We start from the raw sequence: 7,587 nt of genomic DNA on the forward strand, positions 1-7,587 counted from the left end.
AAAATAAGAAATCGAGAGGTAGACCACCTAGCAACTCGTCCTCGAAGGAAGCTAGCTCGAAGCAACTCCCTTCCCGCGATCCCTGGCCTCACCCTGAGTGGAAGGCTCTGAAAAACATCGAGAAAAAGAGGGCGTGAGAACTATAATTTATAGTTCCCAGTGGGCAATTACTGACCTCAGCTCATCGCACCACTAGGCCCCAAAAGAAAAGGAGTAAGTATAATAAACAACAATAAGGATAACAGTAACAACAGTAAGAAAGCATAATTGAAGTGCTAACCCATATGTCTCAAGTAAGCATGATGCCATGGTGATGTACATCTACGCTATCATAAGATAATATGTCCAATGCATACTAATATGTCTCAACATAATAAACAAGTAAACCTCACGATGCAATATGTCAATGCATAAGGGTAAACTCTATCCAAACAACCGAGTATACTACGATGCAATAATGAAACCGGCAAGTATACTAAATGTACCAATGCTATATCATAAGCGTGTCCAAGTAATCCAACTACTAATCCTATCTAGTAGTGATTGTTCATATTCAACACCGTGTCGATTTCCATTTCCAATTAAGGACCTACCAAAGGTAGTCCAGCTTGTGCCGCCTAAGTGCCTGTGGTAGCCCAACATCCCTACTCTTGGAATGTGTCTGTCCCACTCGACCCCGTAGGCTTCTCAATACCGCACGAGCGAACATAAGTCGCGTAGGCTAACTCCGGAGTGCCGGCTTGTAGGGAGCGACCCTCACAAGCATGTGCGAATGAGCACAAATGGCAAGCAAGCATAGTCCAAGTCTCAAATATCCAATCCTCATGTCTCTAACATGGTATGGTCACTAGCATCCCAAAGATCTAGTTTAAGTCACAATGTGAAGTTTCAACATTTGCTACGCCTAGTGCCCCTTGATGACACTTAGGCAATTTGATGTTCAACTTGTATCCCAAATCCCTCAATGGCCCTATCCACTAGGTTCTCACATGTCCCGAGCTCAATGCCGCTTGATGACATTAGTTCTCTTGTTCACATACCTTCTAAATGGCAATCGTGTCAACTTTCATGTCACAAGTAAACTCAAGTTTAAATGCATGAATCCGAAGTCATTTACACTATAGAAGCATGAAACCAAGTCTCATAAAGAATGCTAAATGCAACTATAGGCCTACCAAGCTACTCTCTACTACATAGAGGTCCACAATTTCATCATATGTAACATAGGCCTTTTAAGCATTCTAAAATTCACAAATAATACATATAACAAGAATATGCATGCTTTTTCATTTAACGATACTTAATTAAGCACAAATGAGAATTTCTCATTGTGTGGCTAAGTCAAACCCACCGAACCGTCGCGTGCTCTTCGATTCGCCGAACGGAGTTGTCCACGAGTCTCACGACACCCTAAAAGTAATCAGCGAAGAGATACGAGAGCGTTACGACCAACCATAAGATCAAACATTAACCTAGAAGCAAAAATGGCCAAAATTCAGCTCAAGAGAAGAAATCTCTTCCAAAGCTCCAAAAGAGAGCTAGAACCCTCCCAATCCAAGCCCAAGGAAGGTTCTAAACCAATCAATTTAGCCCCAAAAGCCCTAGATTCAAAAAGCCCAAAATCAAACCCTAAATCTCATTTCTAGGGTTTCATCACAAGAAAAATCTCAAATCCAAAGTCTAGATGGAGAGAAAGGGCTACCAACCTCAAAGAAGCTTCAATCCAAGCTCAAAATGCCCTAGGGTTGAAGTTTGGTCCACCACCAAGCTCCAAAGGCAAGCTCCAATCCACCAAGAGGGAGAAGAAAGGGTGAAGATGAAGCTCCAAATCCTCTACAAGCTCTTCTTCTCCTTCCTTCTCCTTCCTCTCCCACTCTCTCTCTCTCTAGAAGCAAAAGAAATGGTGAAGTGAGGAAGAGGAGAAGGAGAAGTGGCCATATAAGCCTTCTCTTGTAACAAAATCCTGTGAGGCCCCTCAAAAATCCAATATTGCAACAGCCCGAACTGGGCAGTTTTCGCCCAGAGGGACCGGTCTCTCCCCAGCAGGGACCGGTCTCTCGCTGCGAACCCGAAAAACCATCGTTCGGGAACCGGTCTCTCCCCGCGTGGGACCGGTCTCTCTCTGCGAAGGCGCGCTCGGGGACCGGTCTCGTCCGCCAGGGACCGGTTGCCTCAGGGCTGCCGCAACACTGTTCACTGGGGGACCGGTCTCTCCTTCCAGGGACCGGTCCCCGAGAGTAAAACTCTCAGGACTTGTCCAGAATTCTAATTTTCAAACTTTTTTTAGGTCGGAAAACATTCTATAACCCTCCACCAAGTGTGGAAAAGCTCGAAATACATCCAAACACTCGAACCTCGCAATTTGCAAAGGTCCAGTGCGTTACATCCCTGATCTCTACGGAAGGGAGCACGATGATCGTGGCAAATTGCTGATCATCGTGATTACCTTAGTTTCTGTCGAGGAGACTCCTTTCCACTGTTTCGGCGGTGTCGCTCCGTTAGAGCCTTTTTGGCTGCTGTTTCAGGATTATGTGCGTTTTTACGGCGATCCGAGGTTATTCCGATGCCTCTGGAGGTGAGCACGGTGATCGTGGATCAGGGCTGATCACAGTGCTCACCTTATTTTGGATCAGCGATGTCGTATTGTTCTGTTTGGTGCGTTTTTCCCCGACTGCGCGCTGTTCGTAGAATTTTCGGGTTGCTTCCACGCCTCCCACAGTGAGCCGTTGTGCTCCGGATCATGACCACGGCCTCCGGCACGTCGAGACCTGTCAGTACGTATCTAGGCGGAACTTAGAAGTCCTCGGTTTGCGAGAACGAGCCATAGAAGTCTCTCGATTTACATAAAATGATGGATTTTATGTAAATAGAGGGGATTTTATGCAATTGTGCACCTAGTGGCTACTGTGGGCAGTGTGTAGGCATGTGTGGTGACCTCTGGACTAGTTGTCCATGATCCAGTAGTCTTTGCAGAAATCGAAAAGGTGATTTTGGTGCGTTTTTCGGCGAAATTCGCCAAAAGAATGCGGTTTCGGTTCGGATTTCTTCTGACGTGGTTTGGTTGCCCTGTGAGTTGTCGCTGAGCCTTGTCGGCTGGTCACCATCGTCATATAGGGGGTTCGATGATGACGGGTGAGCGACAGTGGGTTCCGGTGTCGAAATAGACACTTCCGGAAACTCGGATTTGTACAATTATCTGGCGATAATTGTATAGTAGTGTTACCTTATGTTTGCTGCCAAGACATCCAAATCGGAGTGATTTGTGGCAGCGGATGACTCGTGATATGAGTTGGTGAGTTTCGGTACACTTAGTGGGTCCCGATGGAGTTCCGGTATGGTTTTCGGGACTTCCGGTGAGTTACGGTGATCGATTTTAGAAAACCGATTCGGGGACTTGTGTGGGGGTTTGTGAGTCTCGTACTTTGGATTAGTGGGTTGGTTACTGACCTGGTGGACCTTCGTAGGCCCGGTTGACGATCGTGTACAGTTGGGAGACAGGTGCAACACTAGTACAGGTGGGTGCTTCGAGCTGGTAGTCGGTGAGATCGTTTCACCCTTCCTCTGTTCTTTTATATCAGTATCATAGTCTCTACATGTCTTTGCTTTGATTATCATTCGTATATCTTACCTTGTTGGTTGCATTTTGTTAGTTGTTGATAGACATGTAGAGCAGGTTGCATATAGATACTGTATATCTGTGGATCTTGGGTCCAGGCAACACATCGACTCCTTTGTCATGTGTTTCGATCTGGTTGATCGTGGTTCGGCGTTGTACGCCCTTGCACCTGGCTTCGGCCAAGGCACCGGTCTCTTTTTGCCGATTTTTGTTTTGAGCATATCAGCATAATTTAGTCACAGCACTGTGTATTCTAGACACCAGGTTTGTTTGGCCACCAACCAAAGGGTGTACGTATCCGGATAGGTCATCGATGACGCATGAATAAGTTGGCAGTGTGTAATATATGGCATCCTGAAGCTGCGATGTCAACTTTGATCTATTGGATCAAAGTGAGGATTGAGCTAGTTGGACGTCTTCCCCGAGTGATTTTGGACGCGTGAGAATGAATTCCGATGATAAATAAGTGTTTCGGCGCAAATTGGGCGCGAAACGAAATGTAAATAGAATTTTCGGAATTCTGACGCTAACTTTGATTAAAAGAATTAAAGCGAGGCTCGGAGATAATTTATGGAGTACCCAAGTTAGTCTGGAATGACTCGTGCCGAAATCGGAGCGAAAACAAAAGAACTGGAATTTTCTGTAAAGAACGGGACTGAGAAATTAGTAGAAAATGCACAGTGTCAGAAAATTATGAAAATTGGCGGAGATGTCAGGAACATTGGTATGAGGCCAGATTTCAAGTTTCACATTATTCTGACACCTGTAGAGAGAGAAATAGCATCCGAAAGTTATCTGATGAAGATTACAGTTCGGGACAGTTCGCAGTAACCAAACGGGGTCGAAATTGAAATATTAAAATTTCAGTGGACTTGTTAAGTAAAAACGAGCATTCCTGTCAAATTTGAGCTCAATCGGACTTTCGGAAGGGCCTGCGAAAGGTATTTGATCCGCGCGGCTAAACGGATAAGTCGAGGGGCAAAATGGTAATTTTCATATGGCTTAGTGGAATTCCACTAAACCTGCCAGGCAGCCCCCTCCATTCTTATCCCTCCCTCTTCAGCCCATACGTAGAGAGAGAGAGAGAGAGAGAAGGAGAAGAAGAAGAAGAAGAAGAGAAAAAGAAAAAGAGGTAAAATTCTAGTCTTTTTCCCCTCTTTGTGATCTCTCCCTCTCACCCCTCTCTCTGCTACTAGTAGTAGCAGCAGCAGCAGCAGCCTTTGCTGCTGCTGTGAGCAGGAACAGCAGCAGCAGCAGTAGCATCAGCAGCTACTGCTGGAGCAGCGAGCAGCAGCAGCTGCTGCAGCAGCAGCAAGCAGCATCAGCAGCAGCAAGCAGCAGCAGCTGCAGCAGCAGCAGCAAGCAGCATCAGCAGCAGCAGCAGCCTGAGCAGCAGCAGCAGCTGCTGGAGTAGCAGCAGCAGCTTGCAGCAGCAGAAGCATCAGCAGCAGCTAGCAGCTTCAGCAGCAGCAGCCTGAGCAGCAGCAGCAGCAGCAGCATGCGCAGCAGCAGCAGTGCAAGCAGCAGCAGCAGTGCAAGCAGCAGCAGCAGCAGCAGCAGCAGCAGCAGCAGCAGCAGCTTGGAGCAGCTGCTGTCAGCAGCAGCAGCTGCTGCCCTGCAGGGGCAGCAAGCAAGGAAAGAAGAGAAAAGAAAGAAAGGAAGAAAAGAAAGAAAGAAAGAAAAGAAAGAAGAAAAGGAAAAATGAAAGAAAAGAGGGAATTGAATTGTGAAATTGCATCGAAAAGGATTTTTATAGAAACTGACCTCACTAATGCACTTTTGCAAAATAAGAGTCCTAATGCGAAATTGACCGCGTGTAAACCAAATTGAGGGTAAAGGAAACGCGTTGGCGAAGTCGGTTCGGCAATCTGACGAACCTACGCAAAGATATCGCCAAAAGAAGGTTTTCGGCTATAGTTGCCGCTTTATATAGCATTGAAATGCTAACTGGAAAAATATGAGTATTGACTCTAGTTTAATCTTTTCTAATCCTTTATAAGTGAAAAGTAAACATGCCCAAGAGTCTAAATTGACTTTCCGATAGGTCGGCGACACGCTAATTACGGTAGAGGCTGCTCTAGTCCTGTTTGCACGGAGTCGCGAGAGATAGTCGTCGACGCTTTCCGAGACGTGGATTCTAGTTGATTGACACCACTACAGGTGGGTGGTGCTATCCGAACTCTTTGAATCACCTTTTATGTCTATGATTATTCATTGAGCATATTTACTTTGTAGTCATGCATTGTAGGGTAGTGGCATTGTGAAAGTGAGATTTGGATATGTGAATGCTTATCAATATTGAGAAAATGTGAACTTAGAATGTGGACATAGAACCCTATGAATGCGTGGACTATAACAATAGTAAACTTGGTGACATTCTAACTAGAGATTTAGTTAGCATCGAGAAATGGAATTATGAAACTAGTATAAAGAACTAGTTAGAGTTAAGTTGTGACATTGTTGTCAGTTGAATCCTCTAAAGGAGGATCAGATCTTACTCACATAGTCTGTTTTTAGCTTGGTGGTGGTCGCTCCCCCCAGGCAGTGAGCTCCGGAGTAGTCACTTGTTGGGCTAACGTACTTGCCCCAGCACTAACGTACTTGTGCGACAGACGGTCCCATCGGGAGGCAGCTTAGGGCCCGTGAGGGATTTCGTTGGTGAGTTATTGTTAACCAAAGGGTTAACCAGTGAATTGGGTAAATTTATGGGCTAACGTACTTGCCCCAGGACTAACGTACTTGTCCAGCTGTTAACCAGAGGGTTAACCAAAAGATTGGGTAAAGTTAATGAAAAGCATGCATGCATATTTACAGTTTTCATATCTGTTACTCCTTTCAGCTTTGTACAGGCATTGTAGTAGTTACATGTTATAGTTGGTTACTATTTGCTTACTTTTCTTGTCTACATATGCCTGAGTAGACCTAGTGGGTGAGTCGGCGAAGTCGGCAGCCGAACCCACTGGGAACTTTCTTGTAGTTCTCACACCACTAACCATACAGGTTCCAGTGCGAGTATTGTGGCCGAGGATCGAGGCAAGAGCCAGCAGTCTAGCTAGCGGACTCCCGAGTACTAGTGGTATACCATTTTGAGTTTATGTATCATCCATTTTGATGTACAGAGATATGTAATTGAATGTATATAAGCATGTATATAACTAAATGTTTTAGTTATGTAATGTTTTAAATTACAGTGGATTTCATGTTTAGTTAGACTTACTATCACTTGTGATTGTTGCTTGCCTTCGTGCAAGCCATGTATATTGAAATGTGATCCTGGGAATTGTTTAATTTCTTTATACATGTATCCGTTGTTGTTGAGCCTTGGGCGAACAGAGGAGGTGCTGTTCGTTCGGCGTCTGTGTACGGGCCCGGATCGACCAAATTGGCGATAACGGGACGTGACACAGTGTCTGCTCTGTGACAAGTAACGCTTGAGGTCTACGGACCAATATAGCGGCATCAAATTGGGTTTGGTTTGGACTATTTACCCTTGAGGCATCCAATCAGTTGAGTTTTTGGTTACAGTAGTAGTTTCGTTCTTTCTCAGTTATTATCCTGTTTCTATTACTACTGTAGTTGCTCTTATATCACATTATGCTCATATCTGTAGTTCTGTCTCATATCAGCGTATATATTTGTTTATCTATCTCATTTGGTTTTCGGTGATTACGACTTGCCTTCGTGGCTCTGTCGTACCCACTGAGAAACTATGGTTGCAGTTTCTCACCCTCCCATTCCCCCCAGGTGACATGGACGAGGAGTTAGATTTTGGGCTCGACGGGAGGACGATCTAGCTAGTCTGGTATAGCAACCGTCAACCTGGTTACTTTCATTTCGGTACTTAGTAGTTTTAATAATAAATGGTTCAGTTAGACGATCCTCATGTTTGTTTGAATGTTGGTGATTTGGCTTCAGTGGATCAGTGATATTTTCCTTATGCATGTGATTTTAGATTGTGGATTTGTGGATCT

At 45.0% G+C, this 7,587-nt stretch overlaps 1 long non-coding RNA gene across 1 annotated transcript; it reads left to right on the top strand.

The window, feature by feature from the left end:
- LOC109718999 lies at positions 5,337–6,822 on the top strand. The gene is made up of 2 exons (XR_002218584.1): positions 5,337–5,776; positions 6,617–6,822. It is a non-coding gene; the product is annotated as an uncharacterized LOC109718999 (long non-coding RNA).

Source organism: Ananas comosus, linkage group 1, assembly GCF_001540865.1.
Source record: "Ananas comosus cultivar F153 linkage group 1, ASM154086v1, whole genome shotgun sequence".
In the NCBI taxonomy this organism is placed as follows: domain Eukaryota; kingdom Viridiplantae; phylum Streptophyta; class Magnoliopsida; order Poales; family Bromeliaceae; genus Ananas; species Ananas comosus.